At 46.7% G+C, this 26,873-nt stretch overlaps 1 long non-coding RNA gene across 1 annotated transcript in view; it reads left to right on the top strand.

The window, feature by feature from the left end:
• The window catches only part of LOC138526339 (uncharacterized), a 198,872-nt gene extending 172,554 nt beyond the window's left edge, over nt 1–26,318 (top strand). The window contains exon 2 of the long non-coding RNA XR_011283560.1: nt 23,312–26,318. This is a non-coding gene — a long non-coding RNA (uncharacterized lncRNA). The remainder of the gene's footprint in view (nt 1–23,311) is intronic.
• Nucleotides 26,319–26,873: the final 555 nt, after the last annotated feature.

The following is a 26,873-nucleotide window of genomic DNA, read 5'->3' as shown; positions in this document are numbered from 1 at the left end:
TAGGCGATTGTGGTTTCCCTTACCGAGTGACTTTCTTCGCTCGCACGGGAAACCCCTTTTTGGGATCAATCTAGTAGCATCTAGGTCTACTGTGATTTATTTCTCTGACTTTTTCACTTACAGACAACAGTGGAACTAGCATTCAGTCACTTTACACGATGCACTTTATGATTGATACATTAATGTTGTCACTTTGCATATTTTTTGTACAGAATTTCAGATGATTTAATACTTATTTTAACAAGTACAAATTCTAAATACAGTATTTTTAACGATTGTTTCGTTCTTAGTGGATTGATCTGTGTTGTGACCCTTGGGGGTCCTCGTTTTGGTGGCCTTTTAGCGGCCTGTTTGAGTATCTTCAATTCATTCTGCTGGCTGGTTTTTCATTTATATTGGCTACTAATGAGTATACACATGCCATATTCCACAGCAATGACACTGCCTGGGCTGGAATGATCCCAATACATTACCAGAAAGTGAGAAGCTATAAGGAGGGAGGGAAAAGGAGAGAAAGAAGGGGGGCGGGGAGGGAAAAATACGACATTTATCATGACCTGGGGTTAGATGAAATAGAAGACCCCCGCCACCCTGATCAATCTAACAAATGGTACTTGGACATGAGTGCTACAGCAAAGCAAGCAACAAATGAAAGCTGCTATGTCTGTTCGCTCATACCACATGCATCAGGGACACCCAAAATGTTGGTACCACAGGAAGTGCCCTTGTCGGAGGCTCAATGTTTGATTCACTTAGTTCTATGTAGGTTAAAAAGAACCTTCCAGGCACACACACCGTCAGCCTAGAAAGGCTGGAAAGAGAGAGAACATGCACAAGCCAGCGTCAAGGAGTAATCTGCCTCAGAGAACCATTTCTTGTCATAAATGGGACGAGGTATGCAGAAAACAGATGGCACGATGAAACTATTGAATGTAAAGCAAAAGCACTCCGGGGACTATCTGAGGACACGTTCCAATGGATAAAGTAAGTGTGCACCCCTATCTGGTAACAGCACGTCGCTAAGCAGCACTGGAAAAGCCTATAAAAATACAAATACCATGAACCATCGGACACGCCCCTTCTGGGCCTCCTGGTCCTTGACACATTTGGGCTTACACTCTGTTGTACTTCCAACATGGCCGTAAGCACAGAACGCTGCTTACCAGCCTTCACGTCCGATGCAGCACGTTTTATAAATTAGCCACACCCCCGCAGCCCTGCGCATCTCAACGCTACTGTTAGCTGTGGCTAGACGTGTGCTACGTAGTTCGCCTTCGTGGAACTCTGTTGTTTCCTGGTTCCCAGATCCTTCGTTTTCCCCTACTATCCTTTCTCCTTCTTATTCAGCATGCTTCCCGGATTCCGTGCACCTGCCTCCGAGTGCACCTTCTCCTTATCCTGGACTTCCTGGAGTTTCCTATTGATCCCGGACATCGAAGCTGAACGAACACTGGAAGCCAAAGACGGCCGAGCGGGCTTGTACAAGACCCGTACCGTACGGAAGAAAACTCCTCCTAAAGAGTCCATCAAGCAGTGAAAACAGGTGAGAAAGGGGGAAACCTGTGCAGATTGAGACGCCACCTAACTGAAGTCGATACAGACATGGAGGCGGCCATTCAAAATCTTATACGCGGCATGCAAGAACTAACACCCGAAGTACAAAACCTAAAGGCAGAGAATGCTGCATTAAAACAATTAGTCTTATCCTGCGACTCTGCCACGAAGGAAAGTGTACTATTGGGCGGCATTGTAGACAAATACGATGGGACAGCAAAAAACCTTTGTGGATTCCTAGATTCCTGTTTGGTCCACTTTACTTTTAAGCCCTATTATTTCTCTACCCCCAGGGCTAAGGTGGGCTTTATTATTTCACACCTTTCCGGGAATGCATTAACCTGGGCCACACCATTAGTTAATGCCGGAGATGCCCTCCTGGATGATTATGAAGGATTCATTCAAGCCCTTAAGACCATGTTTGACCGCCCAGAACAGGTCTATACTGCTCAGGAACGTTTACTCGATTTCCAGCAGGGCTCCCAGGACATGCTCACGTATGTAACACGATTCAAATAATTGGCTAAAGAAGCGGACTGGTCCTCTGAAGCCTTCTTCACTCTCTTTCGAAGAGGACTAAATGAAGACATCAAGGATGAACTAGCCAGAGTGGCAACCCCAAGTTCATACCAAGCCCTTATGGATCTCGCTCTACAGATTGACTTCCGCATCCAGGAAAGGAAGGCAGAGAAAAAGAAGACCAAGTTACCCTTCCAGAAGAACCCCATAGAGACCTCCTCGAAACCTGAATGTGCTTCTGTTCCTAGTAACAAACCCAAACCTATGTAACTAGGGGTCTTCCGTGGACCCATATCCCCCCAAGAAAGGTTGCGAAGGATCCATACCGGCTTATGCATGTATTGTGCCTCGGACAAACATTTAGTGAGAGAATGTCCTATAGCCCCTGCACGCTGTTCGGGAAACGCCAGCTTCCGATCCTAGATGGAGCACAGTGTCGGGAGAGAGATGTTTGCTCCACATCTATTCCATCCTTGAACTCTCCTGGACAAAACAATCTGGTCATTTTACAAGCCTTTCTATAGCCATCCAAGAAGGAAACCTACCCCATTCTGGCGTTGGTGGACTGTGGGGCCTTGGGAATATTCATAGATCAAGAATGGGTCTTTAAACACCATATTCCTTTTCGAATCCCGGGATATTATGCAACCTGTAGAAGCAATTGATGGGAGACCTCTTTCTTCAGGACCCATAACCCTTCAGACCAAGGAAGTTGAGCTCGCAATAAACCACCATCAAGAGAAGATAAAGTTTGACATCCTAAAGTCCGCCCATTACCCAATGGTTTTGGGAATGCCCTGGCTACAAAGACACAATCCATACATCAATTGGGCAGCAGGTTCCTTGTTCCTGGGTTCCGAGCATTGCATGTCTCATTGCCTACTCCTGGATCACGCTCCAACACCATCGGAAGGATTTTCAGCAAACCATCAAGGCCCACTCACAGCTTCAAACATTATCCGGGTTCCTAAAGTCTATCAGGAATACTCTGATGTGTTCTCTTTTGCTATTGTTCAACCCTTACCTCCTCATAGACCAGAAGACTGTGCTATTGAAACCGAACCTTCGGCTGTGATTCCCTTTGGAAGGATGTTCATTTTATCCGGACCAGAGAAAAAGGCCCCCCGTGAATATCTGGATACTAACCTTGAAAATGGCACCATACGACCATCCAAATCCCCAGTCGGAGCCTCACTGTTTTTTGTTCCTAAGAAAGACACCAATGAGCTCAGACCTTGTCTTGATTATCGAGGCTTAAATCAGTGCACCCTTAAGGATCGCTATCCGTTGCCCTTGATCTCAGATATCCTGGAAGCAGTAAGAGGAGCCGTAATATTCACCAAATTGGATCTCAGAGGTGCCTACCATCTGATCCATATTAGAGAAGGTGACGAATGGAAGACAGCCTTTAGAACACCCTTTGGTCATTTTGAATACTTGGTCATGCCCTTTGGACTTGCAAATGCCCCGGCGGTCTTCCAACGCTTCATGGATCGGGTGTCTTCAGACATGCTGTTCCTCTTCGTCATCGTGTATCTGGACGATATCTTAATATTCTCTAAGGACCCTCTTAAGCATGAAGAACATGTTAAGGCAGTATTACAGCGACTACGTGAAAACAAGCTCCTGGCAAAACCCGAGAAGTGCCTTTTCCATGTCGCTACTGTTCACTATCTAGGATTCGTCCTTAGCCCAGAAGGTATTGGAATGGATCAATCCAAGGTTAAGGCCATACTATCTTGGCCAAGTCCGACCACCGTGAAACAGATCCAGTCTTTCCTGGGCTTGGCTAACTTCTATAGGAAATTCATACATTCCTTTTCCGAGATAGTCCAACCGATCATTGTCCTGTTGAAGAAAGACACTCCCTTTCATTGGACATCAGCCCAAGAGGAGGCCTTCCAACGGTTAAAAACAGAGTTTACATAAGCTCCCATCCTGGCTCAACCTGACATCAACCGGCCATTCCTGGTGGAGACAAACGCCTCTAACTATGCCATTGGAGCAGTCCTAAAACAGGAATTCGACGACAAGCTGGAACATCCTATTGCTTATCTTTCACGGACATTAACTCCCAGTGAAACCTGTTTTAGAAAAGGAACTGCTAGCCATCCATCCAGCCTTCACAGATTGGCATCATTTACTTCTAGGAGCAAAACATCCTGTCCAGGTTCGCACAGACCATCGAAATCTTCAAGTATTACAGGCGTTGGAATGTAGGAATAGCCGTCAAGCCCGTTGGGCCTTCTTCTTCGCCCAATACCAGTTTCAGATTCATCATGTCCCTGGAACACAGAATATAATTGCTGACACCCTATCTAGACGTCCTGACTACGAAACCCTTGAAGACTGGTCATTCCCTAAAATGTTTCCACACACGATATTCGTAGCTCAAGCAATCAGTCTCCTGGACGAGGTTTGGATACAAACACAGTGCTCTGAACTTTGGAAAGAATTTTCAGGAAAGAACCGATGGAATCTCAGAACTAAGGATGGATTTCTTTTCAAAGATAAAGGTTTAGTCATCCCCACACAGGAACTACAGCAAAGGATAATAAACCTCTGTCATGATACCCTTCACTCAGGACATTGTGGCATCACAAACACCCTTCATCTAATACAAAGACAATTTTGGTGGCCGAGAATGAAGACTGACGTACGACTGTACATTCAAGCCTGTGCAGTTTGTAGTCAAAACAAACATCATAACAAGAGACCGGCGGGCCTCCTACTGCAGCCCGCACTACCAACAAGGTCCTGGGAAATTATTGCTACGGACTTCATTGTAGAACTACCACCTTCTAGGGGGTATACAACCATAATGGTCACCATAGATTTATTCACTCATATGGCTCATTTCACACCGTTATACAAGCTACCTTCTTCCTCAGAACCTGCTGGAATTTTCCTGGAACACATATTTAGACTCCATGGACTCCCTTCCAAGATCATATCAGACAGAGGACCGCAATACATATCTCAATTTTGGAAACACCTTTGCCGAATACTAGGAATACAACGTGCCCTCTCTTCAGGGTATCATCCACAAACTAATGGGGCTACCAAACGTGTGAATCCAACCCTGGAACAATATCTTCATTGTTTCACTACCAAAGTCCAGGATGATTGGTCACTTCTGATACCTCTGGCGGAATTCTCCTATAACAAATCGGATCATTCGGCTGTCAAGACTAGCCCTTTTTTCTGCAGTCAAGGATTTCATCCTTCAGTGCTACCTTCCACCCTTTCACACCCTACTCCTGTTCCTACAGTTGATTCCTGGATTGAAACACTCATCAATATTCAAAGAGAAGCAAAAGAACAATTAGAAAGGGCACAGACTCATACCAAGCATTATGCAGATTCCAAGAGAAGACCAGGGCCCTCCTACGCACTAGGAGATAAAGTATGGCTATCCTTGAAACTCCTACCCCGACATCTATGGCCAAATAAACTGGCCCCCCGGTATTATGGGCCTTTTCCCATAAAAGAAATTGTTAACCCAGTTGCTTTTTCGGCTCAAATTACCATACTCCTGGAAGAAAATTCACCCAGTTTTTCATACATCTCTACTGAAACCATACATTCAGACCTCTCGGACTAACCTCAGACCCAATCCTGTACTTGTCCATGACCAACTGGAATATGAAGTCTCCAGAATATGTGACTCCAAATATAAACGTGGTCAGCTCCAGTACTTGGTGGAATGGAAAGGATACCCTCCCAGTGAACGCACGTGGGAACCTATCTCAAACTTAAATTCCCCCAGGTTACTCAGAAGGTTCCATCTCATACACCCGGGCAAACCCAGCGGGACAGGTTTTCGGAGGAGGCATGCTGTCATGAACCATCGGACACGCCCCTTCTGGTGCTCCTGGTCCTTGACACGTCGGGGCTTACACTCTGTTGTACTTCCAACATGGCCGTAAGCACAGAACGCTGCTTACTAGCCTTCACGTCTGATGCAGCATGTTCTATAAATTAGCCACACCCCCGCGGCCCCGTGCGTCTCAACGCTACTGTTAGCTGTTGCTAGACGTGTGCTACGTAGTTCGCCTTCACGGAACTCTGTTGTTTCCTGGTTCCTGGATCCTTCGCTTTCCCCTACTATCCTTTCTCCTTCTTATTCTAATTCTTCCCGGATTCCGTGCACCCGCCTCCGAGTGCACCTTCTCCTTATCCTGGACTTCCTGGAGTTTCCTATTGATCCCGGACATCGAAGCTGAACGAACACTGGAAGCCGAAGACGGCCGAGCGGGCTTGTACAAGACCCGTACCGTACGGAAGAAAACTCCTCCTAAAGAGTCCATCAAGCAGCAAAAACAGGTGAGAAAGGGGGAAACCTGTGACAACAAAAAGAAATACCGCACGACCTATGCTTCCATGGGGAAGGGAAAGTGATCATGGGGGGAGCAAGGAGATGCAACAAGACAGTAATAATACCTGATATGAAGAAAGGCACCGCAGCCCTCATGGACATGTAGTGGATTTGTGGCAAACAAGCCTACCTGCATCTACCTGCATCCTGCAAAGGTACTTGCGCCTTAGCCACCCTCCATACAGCCCTGATGGTAATACCAGAAAGCCATATCCAAGGAGCAGCAGGAGAATTGGCTGGCAGATTGGCAGCAGGAGAATCGGCTGGCAGATCGGCAGCAGGGCAATCCGCTGACCCATCCACAGCGCCCCAACAAGTAAACACAGAGCTTCCAGTTTATGAACTGTTGTCAGAACACAAGTTGAAAACAAAGTTATCACGAAGCAAAAGTTCATCCAACTATATTTCGTCTGAATCATCAAAACCCCTTGCTGAGATCCCACAAAAATACAAGCTCTTCTCATCCGCAGAGACATTTTTCGCCTTGCTCCTAGCACCAGGGCTCCAAGCACGAGCAAATGCCAAATGGTTACAAATAGTGCGCTGGGAGCTAATCCAACTGGCCAACGACACTGAAGAAGGATTCAACGTTATAAAAATAGAGCTCCGTGCCTTGCGCCTAATGACAATGCAAAACCGATATGTTCTAGATCTCCTCACGGCGATGGACGGTGGTGTTTGCGAAAAAATTGGGGGGGGGCGTGTTGCACATTCGGGCCATCTAAAGATGCAGATAACTTGACACTCTCACATGTGATAACAGCAGTTCACAACATAGGAGAGAGGATGAGAACCGAGGGCGGAGCGGAAGAAAGCACATGGTTTGACAACTTGTTCAGCTGGATACCATCATGGGTAAATATGATGATGAAAATACTTGTTCCTATCATCGTCTTTGTGTTACTATTCTTCTGCGTGTGCCAATTAGGACTCCGGTGTTGTGCAAAAAGTATACCTACCTCAACTATGATGATGGTAACAATGGGCCGACCGACAACAGTAGCAACTATTATAGATGCACAAATACAAACAGGGGAACACAACACTCCAAAATACAGGATGGCTGCCATCTACAGGCAATATGGGGACAGGATTGATAATTTATACCACACCACAATCAAGGACCCAACAGAATTGCAACGGTATAACGAGGTATGGGTAGACCTGGTCGGGGATGGTGGGATATACTTAACATGCACTCCAGATGAATATGCAAGAAGAGGGAATAGCTTGAGAAGTGTATGCAGAGCATGGATGCCAATAAAGGGTATCCCAGCCTGGGAAGAAGCATTTGCTGAAGCTGAGTACTACCGAAGGGAGAATGAAAGAAATAAAGTGTCATAATTTGTTACTTTAGATGTAACGAAAGGGGGGAATGTGTGGGAGCGAGGGGCCATCAGGCCCCTCGCGTCCTTTACTTCTCAGTACAAAACTCGGACCAAGTGCCTCCAGTGATGGGTTTGCCCCTCGCCCTTATGCGATGTCGACTTCGGTTAACATTTGCGTAGATGGGACAACTGTGCAGGACGCAGGGCATCCATTTTTGTACCCCCTTTTCGACTCCATCTTGGCGACCAGGCCTCACTGCGATAGTACAAAAATGCTTCTCTTCCCTTTCTCGCAACGACCAGATGCACAGGGCACATGGCCCCCACCATCGTTCCCACTCTGACTGGAAAACTCTGCGGCTCCATTCTCACGCTGAAGCCGGAGGTGCTTGCTTGCAACAAATAATAAATGTAACACATCACTCTTCCTCTGAGATCACTATCCGGCATTTGTGAGCCAGCATGAGCTAAGCACATAGCTCGTCCATCTCCACAAACGTGTCCTTGCCCCCGCGCCCTCGCCAGTGGAAACTTACTGACAGTGTGACCCTGTGCCCCTGCAAGGTATTCCTTTCATGTGTCAGATCACTGACCAAGCCATGATGCCGACCCAACAGATCCCCAACTAACATTAGGTCCCTGCTGCAGTATATCGTTGTCTACCACTAACAAATGTCACATACCAGAGATTCTTATGAACGCAGACCCTAACTTCAACCAGTGTTATTATGGTGGTCAAGACCCTTAACCTAAAGCCATTATAATCCAATGTAATTGATAGTATAGATATATGTGTTACTTTTATAGAGACATGATGAATTATTTAAACACTACAAACGATTATTATTTAGTGCATGTATTTTGAAAATATATTATGTTAGCTTAGATAGTGACCACCCTGCTTCACAGCGACCTGACCTTCACCCACTCGGAGCACAGATGCCTGACGTCCACCCTCCCGCCAACCAAGCAGCCAACCCGGAGGAAGAGATGCCACCCACACCTTGGGCACCATATGGACTGTCCAATCCGGGACCAATGTAGTATCTTATGTTAGTTGCGTCATTTGCCCTATAAAATGTATTGTAACATTCATTTTGGTCAGAGCGCTCTCAGAGGCAACAGAGATCTTGAATGCCAATTACTTATATAAACCTTGCCTTGAACTCTCGCAGCCTGCACTCTTTGCCTCACTCCCCGTCAGGGGTGTGTCAGTTTTGTTCCTTTGCATGAGAAAGACGGGGAGGGCACAAACACTGGCTAGCTTAGCTTGGTGCCACTTTCTCGACTAGCTCTTGAATGGGTATGGTGTATTTCTCCAGCAGTGTCTCACAGCTGTCTTGCTCGTGTAAAGAGAGTAGTATTTTGTCTAAACATGGCTGGAGTTGGTCGATTTTCAAATTTCTGAAATTTCTACTAACCACCTGGACATGGAGGTTGTGCACTCCTCTTTTAGATATGTTCTCTCTGCCAGCCTTGGTTTGTAATCCTCTGTACTTCTGGATCCTAATTTAAACCTTCTTCCCCATAGGTATGTCCTGGAATGATTTACTGCCCATGTACATGTTAGCATCTCCTTCTCTATCACTGAATAGTGTGGCCCCATGCTTGTTAGAACTTTAGAGGCAAATGCCACTGTGTAAGTTTCCTTTTGCGCTTGTTGCACTAAGTCTGGCCCTATTCCATATGCGCTTGCATCAAATGCCATGATTGGTCTGTTTTTCGGGTTGCATGGTTTAAGATTGGGTGCTTCTATTATGTCCTTCATTATGTCCCTGAATGATGTCCTGCAAGGATTCATCCATTCCTATTTCTCTTCTTTTCTAAATAGTCTCCTTGGGTTTGCTGGAGAAATATTTTCTGAAATGTGCATAATATTCAAAATCCCTATGAAAGACTTCATTTGTTCCTTGGTTTACGGCTCTGGGAACTGTGCTAACACTTGAACCAGGCTCTCCTTCAGAGTATCAATGACTCAGAAGGCCCATGCAGACTGTTTCTCCTTTTCTGTCGAAGCCAATAAGCCTTTTAAAAAAAAGAGTGTGGTCATTAACCATATCAACTACCCTCCTGTCAGTAACCAGAGTGCATCCCTTTTCCTTCATAGAATGTTCTCTGCATTCCTTTACAGGGTGTTCGGTATTTAGTAGTGTTATTAGCTTGTCTGTCGTGATAATAGTAAAGTAGATATTTGTATACAACCTTGACTGTGGCCCAGCCATATTTTGCTTTTTTTTTTAGCCAAATTACCCATTTTACTCATAAATATTTCTTTAATATCTTTAGGGCAGTTCAGGTTTAATGATCTTCAGATACCACCAGCCACATTTATAAAATGTTCCTGAAAATGGCAACTGAATCCGGTTCAAGTCCAAACCAACCAGCCAATGATATTTCAAACCTAGATCTGATAGACAGCACATTCAGCAACTAATACAATTGAAGTAGACATCGAGAAGGTACAGGATGAAATCAGTTCCATCAAAATGCAGGATTGAAGAAGCAAAATAATTCATTACCTTAAACATCAACAAGCGTCCTCAAAGTCACCAACTCATAGGGTCACAAAATCACAGTAACATCGCTGCATCGCCGAGACACCACCTCGCAGAGTCGAAGTGACACAAAAGCACAAAATCGCAGGAAAGATCAGTGATACTAAATAATAAAACTAACCCATCTTAGACTAACCAAACATGGTAGAGGTACTAGAGCATCACAAACCGCCACCAATGGTGGCAAAACCCACTATTCATCGAGTATGCAAACTCTCACAGATGTAAAAGTTTACCCACTCCAGAACGTCCTATTGAGTGGCGTCAGATGTTCTTCAATTATTACAACGAGTCGAACGGTTGCTAATATAATGGAGTTGGAGTTTCCCTGCATACATCGCAACCATACTAGGTGACGTTCAAACAGGGAAAACGACGAAAGGTAGTCAGCCAAGCAGCGTTTTCGGTGCTTGGAAAAAAAGCTACAGAACATGAAAAGGTGAGGCAGGGTTTCAGGCTCAGATGTACTTAAACAAAATCTGCAACCCTCCCATTTTGTCAATGTCCTATAGCATTTCCAATTTCTGATGCGAGCACCCGTCTGTGATTTTGTGACCCTATGAGTTGGTGACTTTGAGGACGCTTGTTGATGTTTAAGGTAATGTTTTAATATTTTAAAGAGATATAGATTTTAGTATTGCTTGGTTGTATAAACATCCGTGTGCTACTGTTGTATTGTAAGATTTTATATGTGTTATATGTGTTTTGTATAATTTGTAAAGGTGCAAATTTATTTTTGCTACCAAAACAAATAAATAAATAAATAAAAAAAAAAAAAAAAAAAAAGAAGCAAAATAATTCAGTGCAAGTAACAAGCTTCCTAGGAAATTACATAAATAAAACAAGAACAGATGGTGATAACTTCCCATGAACCTGCAATCTATTTCTTTTATATATATGTATAATGGTTAAACATATGTTGCCTGGAAAATGTTAACAGTTACAGGGGGAGAACACATACAGCTCTTAAGTGCATGTGACAGAACCTACTGCAGTTTGCTGCACACATATGCTGTGAAAGGTGAGTATGGTGGCAACTAGCGAGGCACTACTATTTTTAAGGAACTGTGCTAGAATGGTAGACTCACTTTGGAGCTAGCCAGCCGAGTCCTGCAAGAGAAGGACTGCTCAGAGACAGGCTACATAATCTGTGTCTTGTGACACTTTTGTGCAGTTGTGCAAGCTTTGGTACACAGTTGAAAAGACCTCAATTTGCAGTGTAACTAGTATGACATCTGCTTCCAATATGCTCTGTGTGTTCGCTAGAGTGTTTTATGATTGATTGAAGGTGCACATTTTATAGACACTTACCGTACTGGAGTGCACACACAGAGAAAAGGTCAAGTCAACACTGGTTTGCGACGGATATACACAGTCCTCACATTCCCGATGACGCTGGGCCCTTTCAGTTGTGCAGAGTCTCAGGTCTCAACTGTTGAGCTTGAGTGCCTCACAGAGAGGGCAGCTGAGACAATGAGCACACATCAATTTCTTCTGGACCAGTTTGCAGTTAGTCTCTCCCATGTGAGATGGTTCAACTTGTCCCGTGGTGTTTTTTTTGTTTTTTTTTTAAATTCTCTTTATTGAATTTTTCAACAACATTAACAATTCCCCCAACTCCCCCCCCCACCGCTCCCCCCTCTTCCTCGGTGCTGCCTCAAATTGTTCATGGGGCCGTATCAACACAATGGGTGTACTCGGGGTAATTCCAGGTCCAAAAGCCTAAGTCGTTGCGGGCACCACCCAATCCTGAAATCATCTTTGAGGAAAGAGAGGACTTCCCCCCCATTCGCCCGCAAAGTTCTGTATAGCATTGTTCATTACGTAGGAAGCCCACTCTAGCGCCACCATTTCCCAGACTTTACGCAGCCAATCTTGGAACATCGGTATGATCGGACTCTTCCACCTCTGGGCAATGACTGTCATCGCAGCCAGCGTAAGCATCACCCTCGCTCTGTCCCCGCCCCTTGAGCCAGCCAGCCCCTCCACCGGCCTCAAGCCCAGAAGCGTCCATTCCGGGGGTATAGATCCCTCTGCCCCAAACACTTGGGTCATCACCTGCCTAAATTCTCCCCAGAACGGAGCTATTATCGGGCATCTCCACCACATGTGCTCTGCCGTGCCCTCTTGGCCGCAACCCCTCCAACACATCCCTGTCAACTGTGGGTAGATCCAGCGCAGCCGAGCAGGAGTATAATGCCACCCATACAATATTTTATACCAAGCCTCCCGGGTTTGCGAGGCCCTCTCGAATTTAGGGATCTTCCTCCATAACCTTTCCCACTCTGTCTTCTCTATTCCCCTAACCAATATTTTTTCCCACCTCCCCATGTATGCCCACTGCGGCTTCGGGGTGGCCCCATCCCGGATCTCATAAAGTTGCGAGATAAGGCCTTTCGAGCCATCGTTGGTCATCAGGAATAGCTCAAATGCGGTCGGCGCTCTGGTAGCCGCCTCCTTGTTTGTTGGGTGAAGGAGCCAATGTGGCAGCTGCGAATATCTCAGCCTATCACCTTCCCCCAGTGCAAAGTCCCTTTTACATTCCACAAAAGAACTAATCTCCCCTCCTATAAACATATCCCGCATCCAAGGGCAACCACCCTCCCTCCAGCGCTAGAATGCCCCTCTCTCCAACCCTGGAGAAAAGTCCATGTTATTAAAGATATGGGTGAAAGGGGACGGGTAGGTCGTTATCCCCTTACAACGGACCAGTCTGTCCCAGTTATCTGCAACTAGTTTGGTAATAGAACTCAAGTACATATGGCCTGGCCGATGCTGCTTAGGTAGCCACAAGACCTCCCCCAATTCGCGTTGCGTAACCGCTCTGTCCATCTGAACCCAGTGATTTCCTTCCCCCTCCCGTAACCATTCCCTAATCACTCTTAACTGGGCCGCTTCGTAGTATTGACGGAAGTTAGGAAGAGCTAGTCCCCCCTTCTTCCTCGGAGCCATGAGTTGGTGTCTACCCACCCTTGCCCTTTTACCCTCCCATATGAATTTGTTTGTAACTACCTGGAGCTCCCCAAAGAAGCTGGACGGGACCGCTTGAGGGATGGCCTGGAAAAAATAAAGCAGCCTCGGCAACTTAACCATTTTAAGTGCCTCCAGCCTCCCCAACCAAGAAATCCGCAGATTGCGCCACTTAAGGAGGTCCCTTTTAATTCTCTGCAGAAGCGGGGGGTAATTCGCCGCATACCAACCTCAAAGGGCCGGGGTGATTCGCACCCCTAAATACGTAATACCCCCCGGACGCCAGGCAAATGGCGTCGCCCCCTTTAACTCCTCCCTCTCCGCCTTTGCCAGTGTCAGGTTCATCAGTTTGGACTTATGCATATTAATGCGTAGACCGGACGCCTCCCCAAAGTCCTCCAATAAGAGCCTGCAGTGAGTACTGGACTCTATGGGTTTGGTCAGGGCAAGCAACATATCATCCGCGAAGGGCGCCACCTTATGCTGCCTGCCCCCAAACGGTATCCCCTGTGTACCTTCAGAGTCCCGAATCGCCTGCAGGAGGGGCTCTAAATAGATCGCATAGAGCAGGGGTTTCAAGGGGCATCCCTGTTTTGTTTCTCTCTTGAGTTGGAACGATCTAGACAGGGTTCCGTTGACCACCACCCTTGCTCGAGGACTTGCGTAGTTCGCCTTAACCATCTGTAAATAAGCGCCTCCTTACCCCATTTTTTCCATAAACTTAAAAAGGAAGGACCATTCAACACGGTCGAACGCTTTGTCAGCATATAGGGACAGAAGTACTGCTGGGGTAAGGGTCTTTTCCGCCTTTTCCACCAGATGGGCCACCCTTCTAATATTGCCCGCTGTCTGCCTCCCCTTCACGAATCCTGCCTGATCCTGTTGGATCAGATCTGGGAGAAGCCTCTCGAGCCTGTTCGCCAAGATTTTGGTGTATATTTTAGCATCTACGTTGATAAGTGCTATAGGCCTATAGGAGACTCTTTCAAGAGGGTCCTTGCCTGAGCGAGATCTTGGCTTCTTGCATGGACGAAGTGATTTGCCCACTGTCTAGAAAACAATTAAATAAGTAAGTCAGCTGTTGGACCAGCACCCCGGCAAAGGTCTAATAAAAAGAGGCCGTATACCTATCTAGGCCCGGGGCCCTACCTGCGGGAAGCTTCTGAATAACCCCCCGCACTTCGTCCTCCGTTATCTTTTGTTGTAAGCTGATCTGGGCATCCCCTTCAACTTTACGCAGGTTAACTCTTTCCAGGAATCCCTCCTGGGTCCCGCCGCAGGGGTGCTGTGAAGCGTACAAGGTCTTGTAAAATTCTGCCATGGCTTCCTGAATATCCTCTATCCGAGTAATCCTTTCCCCCCTAGCTGAATTTAAAGCCGTGATGGAATTCCTAGAAGCAGCGCCCCGGAGGAGGCGAGCGAGCAGGGCTTCCGCCTTGTTCCCTCGTGCGTAAAACTTCTGCCTCACGAAAAGTAGGGCTCCTTCTGCCTTTTTAGTCCAAAGGATCTCCAATTGTCCCACCGCCCTCCTATAAGCCTTCTGGTTAGACCTACTAGGGTTCGCCACTATCCTGTCCCGCGCCTCCTCCACCTCCACCTCTAGCCGGGACTCTAAGGCCTGTAGGTGTTTCTGTCTTTGTGCCCCGATTGCTATGATTTCCCCCTCAGCGTGCCTTTAAATGCGTCCCATCGTACGTCCTCCCCCGTGTCCTCTCTCTTGTTGTTATCAAAGAACTTCCTCATCTTACCCTCTATCTTCTCCCTTAGCAAAGGGTCCCTCAGGAGCTGTTCTGGGTATTTCCACCCCCACAGCCCCCTCTTCCTCTCTCCCAATACCAGTCGCATTGACAATATTTTATGATCCGCTATGCCCATGGGCCCAACCTCTGTCTCTGTGACTTTGCCCACCAGAGCAGCCGAGACCCAGATGTAGTCGATTCTGGATTGGGTCCCGTGGACCTCAGAAAGAAATGTGTAGCCCTTCTCGTCCCCCTTCAATTCCCTCCAAACATCCCTTAACCCAACGCTCTCCACTCTGTCCCGCAGTCGCGCCGAGGCCACCGCCCCTCCTCGACCGCTCGTAGGTCCCCCTGACCTGTCCTTGACCTTATCCCATGCTATATTCATGTCCCCCATCACAATGATCTGGCCTCTCGCCCAGTCTCCTATCTTCCCCATAAGATCGCAGAGGAAGGAGTCCTGCCCTGTATTGGGTGCATAAATAACCCCTATTGTGTACAGCTCCCCAGTGATTGTGCCCCTGACCAACAAAAACCTACCCTCCTTGTCTTTTAGGGTGCCCCCCAGCCGGAATTGCACCGTGTCCCTGATGGCCAACGCGACCCCTCCCGACTTCGTGGGACCCGATGCCTGATACACCTGGAAGAACCCTCGCAACCTTAAGCGGCTCTGATCCTTGCAAAGCAGATGTGTCTCTTGCAGACCTAGAAAATCCGATTTTCCCCTCTTCGTAAATTGCTCCAATTTTTTCCTTTTCAGCGGGGTATTGAGGCCCCTAACATTATGCGTTACCCACTTGAATTGCGCTTATACACAGCCCCCGCCGACCAAGACCCCCCAGCAACTCCCCACCCACATACATGTGCTCCCTACTCATTACCCAGGACCGTGGGATACTTCTAGCTCGCCCCTCGAACAGCACCTGAGGATTCCTCCCCCCCGCATTCCCCTTACCCCCACCCCCCTCCCAGCCCCTAAGAACCAAAACGCCGGGAACCCCCCCACCATCCCCCCTAGGCTTTCTCGCCCTCAGTGATCCCGTGATGTTTGCTCTAAGCACCTCCTTTCCCCCGAATGATAAAAATTAGCCTTTGTGTCCACCACCCCCTAAGAGTATTCAAGGACCAGATCTGCCCTCTCCCGCTCCGGGCCCCTCAGCCCCCAATGGCTCCATGTCCATCCCCTTCCCGGGAGGCCTCCGCCGCACAGCCCTCCTCCTTTTCTCCTCACCGACCAGTGACCATTCCCAAGGCCTGGCCCGGACCCTTCTACCCGCACCCGTGGAGCCACACGGGCCTGCCACTCCCGATTCCCCAGACACTTCGTGATCCAGTTCAATTTGAAGTATGTCCGCACCTTCTTGCATCGTGGTTATCCGCTTTTGAGAGCCAGCCCACTCGAAGACGAGCCTGAAGGGGAAGGTCCACTTGTATCGAACCCCCTTTTCCTTAAGCTTCAGGGTGAGGGGGCTCCACTGTCGCCTCTTGAGCAGGGTGCAACTGGCGAGGTCCTGATACAGTTCAATACGTTGGTCGTTAAATGATAATGGCTCTTGTTGTCTAGCGGCCCTAAGGACCGCCTCCTTTTGGGCATATCTAGTGAACGCAGCTAGTACATCCCGCGGCTTAGATTTCAGGCTCTTATTGAGGAAACCCACTCTGTGAACCCTGTCCAGCTCGATCCGCTCAGGTGAAGGCTCGCCTAATATCCCTGCAAAGATCCCTTGGACCGTCACCTTCAGATCTCGATCCTGACCCGTCTCTGGCAGGAGTTTCAGCCTGATGTTGATCCTCTGAGACCTGTTTTCCATGTCCTCCATTCTTATTTCCAAGTTTCTCGTTGCTGTGTCGAGTCTCTCGATTGCTTCACTGTTCTCCGCGGCTTCTCTGCCTACCACCTGCAGGCCTTTCTCAACTATGTCCGTCCTCTCACCCAGCTGACTCACTTCGTGCTTGATGTCGGCCAATGCCTGGTTGATGTCAGATCTCATTAATTGAAATTGCTCCTGAAAGGTCTTCCCCAAAGATGTGAAGTGAAAGCAGCTCCCCATGCAGATCTTGACGGGAGATTTGTGCAGATGGATCGGGGGTCTTAGCGCGTTCGTTCTCTGTACTTCCCCCCGGTGCGGCCCTGCGCTCCTCGGCTGAGTCCCTGCCCGCCCAGAGGGATATGATGGGGCCTGGGGCGTTCCCCTGAGACAGGCCGCTTCTGTTCGTTTTACTCTTGTTCTTGGTTGCCATATTTATAGAGTCTGAACAGGAGGGTCCCCACTGATCTGGCTGGCGCCTCCCGCGGGAGCGGACCCCGACCCGGCCTGAGTCCCCTGCCGTACTGTTGCTAACCAGGCCTGGGTCCCTGCTTTAAATCCTGGCAGAAATACCAATTTCAGGGCAGCAGCTCAAGGAGACTGCGTGGGCCCCTCTGGTGGGTATAGTCCAGCCCTGTGTCCGGTGGGGGGGCGCCGTCAGTCCAGTAGCCCAGTGCCCTACGGGGCCGTTGCTCCTCGGATCCCTGGGAGCCGCTGCAGGGAGGGGACCCGCCTAATCCGGGGAACCCAGAGGAGGTCCCCCCTGCCTCTCGAGGCCGCGCCGCTCTAGGCTGCGGGGGGCCCCCCGTCCTCCTGGCCCCCTTCAGGGACCTCGGGGGTCGATGTCACACGGGCCCCGCTCCCCCCCAACGCTCACCGCACTCCACAGCTGGTGTCCCCTTGCCGCCCGGGGCCGCTCCGCTCTTCACGGGCCGCCGACCCGCCCGAAGCACACCGCCTCTCCAAGGAAGTTGCCCGGGCTCCTCGGCCCGCGCCCGGCCCTCACCAGATCCTCCGCTGCCAGGCGGTGCGTCTGCCCGAGGCCCTGCAGACTGGCCGACAGCTCCGTCGATGCAAACCAGGAGCTCCTCCTCTCCTCAGGGCCAACCGCCGGGCCTCCTCCTTTCCCCAGACGGGCACGATTCAGGCCCCTCCCGGGTGGCCCAGGGACAGCAGGCCACCCCCACCTGCTGGTCGGCAGGGAGAGTCCAATTTGCGGCCCGGAGCACGCCCGCTCCTCCACAGCCGCACCTCACAATCCGATACCCGGAGGGGGAACAGAGATGCGGCCGTGATCCCGTCCTCCCGCAGCCGCCCCCTCTCCTGCTCCGCACGGCAGGCCCGATGCGCCTCCCGTCCACTGCGGCGCACCAGCGAACACCGCTGTAGTTTCTACTTTTTCTGCCAGACGCCCGCAGCGACCGAAATCCTTCTCGAAATTCACGGCACATAAGGGGTGGTGGAACCGTGCGAATGTGGTGGAGGTACAGGAGCGCCGTCGACACACGACTACCTGTGTCGGCGGCCATCTTGGAATGCTGTGTTGTTTTTTTTAACTTACAGGTCAGGGCCAGGCATGCAGAGCCGAGCATGAGCATTGCGCAAAGCTGCCTTTCACTGAGCCGGACTGGTCACTTCATTTTAACTAGTCACACACAGAGACAGTCACGATAAAGTGACTTAGTTGTGCACCCTATTGTCGGTGCCCCCTTTCATTTTGGCACCTTAGGCAGCTGCCTGGGGGGCCTTATGCAAAGACTGGCCATGACTGCAACCCCTCTGAAATGTTTAGTATCAGGAAATTGTTGCTCACCACCTCTTGAATTAATGTTCTAAGGCCTATGCAATTTCTGAGCTTGTCTGGCCTGTTCCTTCTGGTTATTACCACATGACTAAACCATTCTGTTGCTTCTACTGTCTCAATTATGTTTTCTTCCAACAGCTTCTTCAACATATCTTGCAGCTCTTTTCCACACGACTTAGCCATCCTGTTGATTCTACTGTCCCAATTATGTTTTCTTCCAACAGCTTCTTCAACATCTCTTGCAGTTCTTCTCAAGCTGTGACTGGAACTTTGGTTTGAATGGGGTGGCTCCTACTCGTAATTTGATATTGTACATGTATCCTTTAAGTGTCCCTACTGCATGGTCAAATACTTGCCATCACCATTACTTGCTCCTTGGCCTGCAGATCCAGCTTCATGTCTAATTCTGCTTGCTCTGGTCAACCCAGGAGTGCACCTCTTACATCTGTGGCATACACTCTCCCTTTGATTTTCCTGTCTTTAAATTTAATGTCTGTGTTAAAGTTTACTAGTATCTTTATTTATTTGTCCCCATAAGCTCCTGGCTTTGATTTGGATTTCTTTAGTTTCTGCACTTCTTTCCTCCACCTCTGTTCGTACTGTTATTCTGATATAATTGTGAGATCAGATCCTGAGTAAGCCTTGGCTCGTATTGGCTCCTATTCATACCTCACAGTTTGTTTTTTCTTCATTTCCTTTCATTTTGCTTTGTGCGGTTCTTCCGAGTCTTCACTGTTGCTTTCTTCTCTTCCCACTTGATTCACTGTTTTGTTACAGCACATCCTTGCAAAAGGGTCTCATTTGGCATTTTGCGCACTTTCTTCCTCACACAGGAGACTTTATCATACGTCGTGTGTATGTGCATGCCACATGTGTAGCATTCTCTCTGATCTTGGTTGTTCTGCTTTATGATATTCTCTTCAATCGGTGTTTGTAGTGATACACGAAATTGCAACCTTGCCAATCAGGGCTTTAGATGACAGCATTAGCCGCTGAAAGCCAATAGTGTATTCAAAGTATGTGCTAAAAATGCTGACAGTAGTCTGTTGTAGCACTTCCATTATGCAGTAGTGAGCTACAAGGAATATGCAGGCCTAGTATGAGATAGGTCAAATTAAACATTGTTGATAGACAGGCAGGGAGGGCCCCTAGCCATGTAGCTAATAGGTTTTTGGAGTGTTTGGAACATCATGGCACCTATATAGCGCTTAGATAGCCAGTCTTAAGCGCTATAAACACTAAGCTATGAGTGCATGCCTTTTAGAGCTTGCAGATGGGGTTAATACATCCCTGCTTCCTCTAGAATATTCAGCCTCACTAACGTTAGCCCTGGCTCCAAGCTAATCTTCCTTTTCTCTGGGAAGGTACTGATAAGACATTCCTCAGCCAGCGCAGATGGGAACAAGGGAGGGGGTAGGAGCGAGCAGGGAGCATCTCAGAGAGAGCTGGGTTTTTTCCATGAACCAGCCTCACAGAGAAAGTTCTGGAACTATGCGTCATGGTGACTGACAGCAAGAGAGTATAAAGTATCCATGCACACATGGGATCAGGGGGAGATCGCCTGTGGACTTGATTCGTGTACAGTCAGGTGCCCGGAATTGGCTCTCACGGTGTCCTCCAGCCTTGTTTTTCTATGAGAAACCCAGGTCTCCCAGGGCTGAGATTAAAGGGACGTAAGACTGTGTTTTCTCTATGTTTCTCTATATTTCTCTATGTTTCTCTATGTTTATCTAAGTTCCATGTTTCACTATATTTTGCATTGCTCTTTGTTTTATGCTTTGTAATATGCTCTAACTTGAATCCCAAATGTATATGAAATTCACTGCTTAGAATAAATATGCTAATAACACTTTGAGGGTGTCATTTGTCACTAGCATGAGATCACTGCTCAGCACAATAGAACCTGTATTTTGGGCTGAATTGGGTATTTTTGCTCTCAAAGGGCTGGCCCCGAGGAAGATTTTGCCCAATATCAAGACATTTGGTGGCAGCGGTGGGATTGTGAAGAGCAGTGCCATGCTGACATGACAAATGGTGTGAGAGAACACAGTGTAGAGTGGGGAGCAGGCTGTCGCATTTCCTTGATGGTCTCACTGCAGCTCTGAGACTTCAAAAGGCAGCAATGTTGTGTCGGCTTGCCGTGGCCGATAGCTTGTGTGGTTAAGACTCCCTTCAGTAAATTAGTCGTGACTGACTCATTGCATGGGATTGGTGCCAGGGAGTACAAGGCAATAAACGAGCGGGAAATGGCTTTGTTTAAAGCACTCCGATGAATGGTTAAGAAAGATGTATGCTCAATTAGAAAAAGAATTTTATCATGTGGTTTCCCAAGTTTAAAGTTGTAATTTGGAATGCATAATGAGACGGAGTTCTCATCTCTATTCTGTCATGAGGGCAGGAAAAAAAAAAAATAATTGCAGGGATTTGACATGCAAATTGTGAATAGTGATTTAACCATTGACTCAGCCCCAGTGTGCTAGCGAGTGGGGGCTGTAATGTTCGGAGGCGAAGGTTCGTTTTTTTTTTTTTGATATATGCTTTTGAAGGGTTGGCATTCCTGAATAATGAGGAAGGGGAATGAGCCATGCTTAGGAGAATGAGTAACATCTGTGCTGAGAGCCTAAAGAGTTTTTTTCTTTCTTTTGGCAACTGTAAAATTCCATGTGCTAATGGTGGCAAATTCTGTTTAAAGGAAACACACTAAAATGGTTATATTGCATTTTAGGCTGTGCCATGCTTATATTGGGTGAGAGACTCACTTAAAAGGAAAGTGAGTGAATGTTATTTGGATTTTCGATTTTTGTGTACTGATTTGAAATTGCAGAACCAGCTTGCAATGGTTGGGGGGAAAAACAATTTATATTTTTCTAAATTGCCCCTGGAGTATTTTTGACTGTCCCCATGCTATGCCATGGATTTGTGCTGTTGCCTTAAAAGTGATGTATGCTTTGAAAATAGTGACCTGTTGACTGTGATACATGGGGAAAAATGTTGTTGACACATTAAACAGCCCACAAGCAATAGAGTGTGGGTTGTTCTTGCAGGAAAAAAAAACGTGCAGGGAGCTGCACTAAATATGGCATTTTTATTTTTTAAATGCACTGAACTGAGTGGTTATAGTTTGGCAATGGTACAACAGAATGAAACATCTGTGTGTGATAAGATAGCACAAAGATTTAATGGGTTGTGAGTTCTCTTGAAAGATCGCACATTACAAGAAAAAAAAGACGCTTTGACATTTTGCAAAATTACATGGAGTAGAAAAATGACAAGAAAAGTGCCGCTTTTGAAAACAAGAGTCTTGCTGTATGTGCAGAGCTTGTGCCTTGAAGCTGTCTTGGGCGAGGTGCGGGAAGGCAAACAAAAGCAGAAACAGTACAAGAAAGAGTTAATTTGGATGAACTGTCTGAAACGAGTGAAGCCGCCACAGTATAAGAGTTATAGGCAAAAGAGATAAGCTGCGTGCTAATGGCGCTGCCAGGTGCACACGAAAGATAAACATGCCTGCATTCCTGAGGAAGGGGGAGCAAAAACAGAGAGCTGTTCAAAAAGTAAAGAATTTGCCCAGTAAACTGTGGTACGGAGCAAAGGCTTCATGCAGGATGGCAGACGGGCACATCACATCTGAACATTTACCTATGCATCTGTGAATGGGCCAAGAAAAGACAGCTGCCCATTCCAACAGACATTACTGTGCAAACCGCATTCCCATGTGATGTGATGTGAAGTGAAGTAAAGCGCTATTGCTGTGCAAGCTGCATTCCAATGCTCCATGTGATGTGAACTGAAGTAAAGCGCTGTGCACTGGAGAAGAAACCTCTAGGCGCTTTGAGAAGAGAAAATACACATCTGGCAAACTGCAAGCTACATTGCCAGGGATGGAGTAACTGACAAAGACATTATGGCATTCCAGATGGAAGCAAAACTGACAAAAAGTGCTTAGCCGTTTTGCAAGAGACAACATGCAGAGCGGGGCTTTGAAGTACAACATGAACACTGCACATTAGCCATGATCCAGAAGCCACACGGCTTAGTGCAAGAATGAATGATTTGTTGAAGCAACAAAAGAAACTGACTCAGACTATCGCACTCAAAGGAGTGGTTCAAAAACAGCAAACGCCCTTTGAAAAAATGACAAGTGAAAAAACCAGAGACTTGAAAAGACACTGCTAAGAAAAGAAAGATAAATAAACAAAGCTGCTTGTACAACTGTAAGCGGTATTGGACTGAAAGACTTTACCTTTGAAAAATGGAGTGATGCCAGCAGGGCAACCTAAACCAATATCATGGGACACTGGAAGCAAGTTGGCGCCTGGCATTTGTGATCGCTTTGGTGAAAAAGAAAAGCATTGTGCGACCTGGGTACTTACTATATGGCTTTGTAAAAGCACAGATCAGTCTGAGGTACCATTGACCAGCTATGATTGCATTGCACAAATGAGTTTGTGATTAGGCAGTTACACCCCGTATGGTTGAGTGTAAATAAGCCCCCAGAAACATGCAGAAAGGTGATAAATAATTGCAGTAGCAATGACAAAGTGTGTAGTTACCTGATGAGACTTTTTGAAGATGGGGGTGGTATTATGGGAAGGGGTGGATAACGCTGATATTGAAGTTTTGATGACATCCTAACATTTCTGTTTGTATTTTGCCTAGGCAAAGCACGACAAGACATTTCATAATATAGAGAGTGAATATGCAGTTTGTGGGTGACACTGATCAAAGAAGGGTCAGACGCATTCTCAGAGAAAGCGAGCCACTGCGACATGCTATTTCAACTTTAACGTGCCCTGCACCGCACTCAATGCTGTAACCTGCGAATAGTGTCCAACAGAGTAATAACTTTTGCTGAACTGGCACGGTGCAGACTTGGCTAATTATCAAGTATTTGATGCTACACATTTAAATGACATGTTTTGCCCTTTCTTGTTTAAAGGACTATGGACAATGAATTGTGGACTGTAACATCAGGCACCACATACAGCTGTGTGACACAGCAATTGAATGCTAACACATTGAAAAATGGTTTTTAAATGCACTGTTGAGATGAATCTGAAAAAACCAAATGGTTTTACTCTTCCAACTGAATGGCTTTAACCAGAGATGTTTTGTTTTTTGAAAAAAAAAAATATTCTACATTGCACGTAGGCAGGAGAATGATTTATGAACTGTTGGGGCAGCAGAATTATGCAAGCAGGAGTGTAATTAATTTTGAGATAAGATGAGTGCGCACATCAAAGTCACCTGTGCGTAGGTTAAGATTCTTAATTGAAGTAATGCTGCCAAGTGTATGAGCTATAATTTGAAATGGTAATCTTTTGTCACTGAATGGATACCATTTGTTTAATTTGTCTAATGTGATGTTTTTCTGACCAAGAACTGCAGCGAGTGTTCTCGCCAAGATTTAATGAACTATAACTTGACTAAATGAATTTTTTCCATGGTGTGATGAAACAGCCACTGCCGGATAGTAGTATGGTGTTTGTGGCTAAAGTTAATATTGTATATGGTAGATATCCCACTTGAAGAAGGGTATTCTCCAAGTCACAGAAGGTAGACACTGTGAACCTGTTAGATTTTCCAGTAGTAAGACAACATGTAAATTGTAGACTGGTAATGCACACCTTCATTATTACAGTGCTACACTTAGACATAGATTTATCATGAGGCAATGTTTCCTTAGTACTACCAAGCTGCTACAAATGGAGTCCATTTCTATGGCCCATCACTAGAGTGCGTGTAGCTAGGGAGCTAGATTCATTAATTGCAGGAGCTTTATATGCTTGTGACATAGAAACTGTGCACTATAAGCTAGCCACTATGGGTTCTGATGCCAGCTCTGCTATAGAACTTCTGGCCTAGTGGGGCCCATTGATATGCCCAGCACTGCTACAAGTATTGACAGCCAATTGAAGATAACAGAATTTTAGACATGAAGACATTTTTGTCTGCCATAGGGCAGGTCAACAAGACTGCTAAATACACACAATGCATTGTATGGCAAACATTGTTAAATCAGCAGGTGTTGGCTTTTTACTGGGTGGGGGCGACCATCCTCCACACACTGGCACGCAGAGCTACAGTTACCAGCATACATATGGATTGAATTGCTTGCTTTTGATTGCATGAATAACACATGCCATGCTTTGATGTAAATTAGTAGAATTGTTTTTATTTAGACAACCTGGTGCCCATGGGTTCACCTTGTTCACGAAATTAGATGGTTTCTGGTTGGGTTCCACCTACCTGGGGGAAGTGTCTAGTCACACAGCCCATAGTCACGCTTGAATGCCCTGGGATCAGGGGGAGGGTAGGCCCTTAGGGTGAAAGGCTGCCAGGTTTTAGAATTGGTAACCATACATAAATGCAATAGTGCATTGTAGATTAGACTACACTGGATTGCCTTGACATTTTAACTGCATGCTGCTTTTTAACTGACAATCAGTTATACAAAATTGATTTAGGTATTTTTGTGTAGGCCAGGTTTTGGCTAGAGTAAATGTCCATGTTCACTTGGCGTAGGTATTTTTGTGTAGGCCAGGTTCTGGCAAGGGTATATGTCACTGTTCACTTTGTGTACATTTTTGTTTAGGTAGTGCTTTACCTTGCATGCCACGCTAACTAACCGCTAGAAGATAGTTTGCTTAAACCTCTTGCAAAGCCCCTAGGTCTTTATCACTGCACTAAATACTATGTTGATAGGTATTAGTCAGCATTTGTCGCACAAACGTTGAATAGGGGTGGAATGTAGTGATACACGAAATTGCAACCTTGCCAATCAGGGCTTTAGATGACAGCATTAGCCGCTGAAAGCCAATAGTGTATTCAAAGTATGTGCTAAAAATGCTGACAGTAGTCTGTTGTAGCACTTCCATTATGCAGTAGTGAGCTACAAGGAATATGCAGGCCTAGTATGAGATAGGTCAAATTAAACATTGTTGATAGACAGGCAGGGAGGGCCCCTAGCCATGTAGCTAATAGGTTTTTGGAGTGTTTGGAACATCATGGCACCTATATAGCGCTTAGATAGCCAGTCTTAAGCGCTATAAACACTAAGCTATGAGTGCATGCCTTTTAGAGCTTGCAGATGGGGTTAATACATCCCTGCTTCCTCTAGAATATTCAGCCTCACTAACGTTAGCCCTGGCTCCAAGCTAATCTTCCTTTTCTCTGGGAAGGTACTGATAAGACATTCCTCAGCCAGCGCAGATGGGAACAAGGGAGGGGGTAGGAGCGAGCAGGGAGCATCTCAGAGAGAGCTGGGTTTTTTCCATGAACCAGCCTCACAGAGAAAGTTCTGGAACTATGCGTCATGGTGACTGACAGCAAGAGAGTATAAAGTATCCATGCACACATGGGATCAGGGGGAGATCGCCTGTGGACTTGATTCGTGTACAGTCAGGTGCCCGGAATTGGCTCTCACGGTGTCCTCCAGCCTTGTTTTTCTATGAGAAACCCAGGTCTCCCAGGGCTGAGATTAAAGGGACGTAAGACTGTGTTTTCTCTATGTTTCTCTATATTTCTCTATGTTTCTCTATGTTTATCTAAGTTCCATGTTTCACTATATTTTGCATTGCTCTTTGTTTTATGCTTTGTAATATGCTCTAACTTGAATCCCAAATGTATATGAAATTCACTGCTTAGAATAAATATGCTAATAACACTTTGAGGGTGTCATTTGTCACTAGCATGAGATCACTGCTCAGCACAATAGAACCTGTATTTTGGGCTGAATTGGGTATTTTTGCTCTCAAAGGGCTGGCCCCGAGGAAGATTTTGCCCAATATCAAGACAGTGTTCTCCACCCTCTTTGGTCGTTTGGTCTTCCAATTCGCTTTGTTGACCTACCTGATTTCTTTCTCTGGATTCTGCTTTCGTTCCACTTGTTTATGTAGCCTACTTTCTTCCACACTGTTCTTTGTTCAGGATTCCCTATAGTGTGGGTGTTTTGCATGGTAGCATTTTCTATTGTATCTTAGAATTCCTGCACCATACCACCAATGAATCCCTCAACATGGTGTCCAGTGTATTCCCAAAGTGGCAATCTGTCGCTAACTCTCTTAGCACTGTGAGGTAGTATTCTACTGGTTCATTCACTCCTTGCCTCTTTTTTGGATTAGTGTAACCTGTACCTCAGCTTGTTCCCTCTATTTCCAAATGTTTTCTTCAGTCTCTTTAAGGCTTCTTCATATGGACTCTCTATATTCAATCCATCACC

The sequence above is a fragment of the Ambystoma mexicanum genome, chromosome 1q (assembly GCF_040938575.1).
Source record: "Ambystoma mexicanum isolate Mex_15411 chromosome 1q, UKY_AmexF1_1, whole genome shotgun sequence".
Taxonomy (NCBI): Eukaryota; Metazoa; Chordata; class Amphibia; order Caudata; family Ambystomatidae; genus Ambystoma; species Ambystoma mexicanum.
This window is presented reverse-complemented; position numbering and strand designations above follow the sequence as displayed.